At 49.4% G+C, this 2500-nt stretch overlaps 1 non-coding gene across 1 annotated transcript; it reads right to left on the bottom strand.

Moving 5' to 3' along the window:
- Nucleotides 1-447: 447 nt before the first annotated feature.
- LOC143364621 (5.8S ribosomal RNA) lies at nt 448-602 on the bottom strand. The gene has a single exon (XR_013084216.1). It is a non-coding gene; the product is annotated as a 5.8S ribosomal RNA (ribosomal RNA).
- Nucleotides 603-2500: the final 1898 nt, after the last annotated feature.

Here is a 2500-nt window from a genome sequence, read left to right on the forward strand (position 1 = left end):
AGTCTCTTGAGACTCTTATACCTTTCGTATACGCATCATTTCAGACGACGTCGGGAGCGCGTAAAATGTTCGAGAGTGAAACGCTTCTTCCGCAATGCGAATCGTTCCAGAGAGAGAGGAGAGAGAGATTTCGATCGTCGGAGCGGTGTTCACGGGCGGTCGTATTGAAAATACGACTCACGACGCCGCAAAACACTCACGCAAGTCCGAATGTGATACCCATTCCTATTTCCTTCTTCTCACGAAGACCGTTAGACGCAATGTAAAATTTGCAATTTTCACAGAACCGCGTCAAACGCCGACGAAACGTCCATCGTTCGCTCGTACGTAGCATCTTTGCAACCCGACTCAGAAACGCTCTTTGCGCCCTCCACAAAATTCGACATGGAGAGGTAAGCGACGGCGGGGACTTACAAGAGCAACGCAAGCAGTATTTGGTTACGTAAACGACCCTCAGCCAGGCGTGGTCCAGGAATTGTATCCGTGGACCGCAATGTGCGTTCGAAATGTCGATGTTCATGTGTCCTGCAGTTCACACGTTGACGCGCAATTAGCTGCGTTCTTCATCGACCCACGAGCCAAGTGATCCACCGTTCAGGGTAATCGTATAATTTGATTTATAATCAATATATAATTATGTCTCTTGTTCTGCGGTTCATAAGAACGCCGATACCTGAAAGCTCCAACCAGCGCGCGAAGGAGATTCAGGCGTCGTTTTTAAGGACGACACACGATCGTCCGTAGAAACGGAAACCGTCGCGAGTACGCGATTGCAATGCGCACACGTATCCGACGGCCGGGCGGAAAATACATTGAAAAACCTTTAAAGTGGAAAACACAGGAGGAGAATTCAGAAAACGACGGGGATCATAGACAACCCGATACTGGATCCCGACACTTCTCCTCCTCCTCTCTCTTATTGGAGAATGAACTCGATAACTAACGGACTTCACAGCCGGCTCTGGCCGTGCGCGATCGTTCGTCCCAAGCTCTTGTGCACTGTATTATCGCCACACAGAGAGTAGAGTGTCAGAATCGCACACAGCTTTACGCGAGCTACGCAGCCGGTCCTCTCGAAACACATTTCCAATTGTGCACGGAGAACGATTATTCGATACTAGCGGACTTCACAGCCGGCTCTGGCCGTGCGCGATCGTTCGTCCCAAGCTCTTGTGCACTGTATTATCGCCACACAGAGAGTAGAGTGTCAGAATCGCACACAGCTTTACGCGAGCTACGCAGCCGGTCCTCTCGAAACACATTTCCAATTGTGCACGGAGAAAGATTATTCGATACTAGCGGACTTCACAGCCGGCTCTGGCCGTGCGCGATCGTTCGTCCCAAGCTCTTGTGCACTGTATTATCGCCACACAGAGAGTAGAGTGTCAGAATCGCACACAGCTTTACGCGAGCTACGCAGCCGGTCCTCTCGAATATACGTGTTCGTCAACGAACACGCATGCGGCGACGTTTTGTGCTCTATGTCATACGCGAACTCGATAAATAGAGCGGGACTCACAGCCGGCTCTGGCAGCGGTCATTCGTCCCACGCTCGTGTGTGCGCTATCGCCACACAGAGTAGGGTGTCAGACTCACGCAGCTTTAAAAGCGAGCTTCACAGCCGGTCCTTCTCTCATCCTATTCCTCGACGTTCGTGACAGAACACAACGCGTTCACCGCAAGTTTTCCACAGGTACCCTGTTGTTGTCCTCTCTTTCTCTAGAGGAGAGACAACACCACCGTTTCCAATGGACGTATCTCGGACACCACAGGCGAAGACCGAGGAAGCGCGATATGTGGATTCGAATCGACGCTTACATCCCTGTTCTTGCGACCGTAATTGTCCATATAATTGTCGGAGAGCCTACACACAGGCAGACCAATGGCGTATATTATAGTATACACGTCTCTTTGACACGAGGTATTTTTATCAAAGAGAACACGATCCATCAGGTGGCGGGTGAAAAACATCGATTCGTAACGACGGGTATTTCTATATTCGTGGTTAAGCTATAACATTCAGCGTCCGACGGGAAACCGCACCCTATTGATCGTTCGAGTTTGCAATGTGAACGTCGGTGACGATTCCCGAAGACCCGAAGTACAGCTCTTCGCACTCACTCCCCAATACAAGTAAACGATGCGATGCTCCACCTTCACGCAAGCACCCTCTGTTTCATTCTCATTGAGATCTTTCGTCCCATTGTCGAAAGAGTGCATATATTATATATTGCCGTGTTTGTGCACAAATGGTCTGGCGGGCTCTCTGCGCCTTAATTTTGGACGGGAGAATCGTACGCTTTGAGTAACTATGTACTCCATGCGTAACTATGACCTCCACACGTAAGCCGTTGCATGGGGAGTAGTTCGTCGCTATACACATCCCCTACTCCCCTTTTTCTTTATTTTCTCATCATACGATGATTACACAGGAGAGTGAATTCCTTTTATTATAACCTTGTACTCTCCTGTTGGTCTTTTCTGTGTGCTTTTAAAGCAT

The sequence above is a fragment of the Halictus rubicundus genome, unplaced genomic scaffold (assembly GCF_050948215.1).
Source record: "Halictus rubicundus isolate RS-2024b unplaced genomic scaffold, iyHalRubi1_principal scaffold0756, whole genome shotgun sequence".
Lineage (NCBI taxonomy): Eukaryota > Metazoa > Arthropoda > Insecta > Hymenoptera > Halictidae > Halictus > Halictus rubicundus.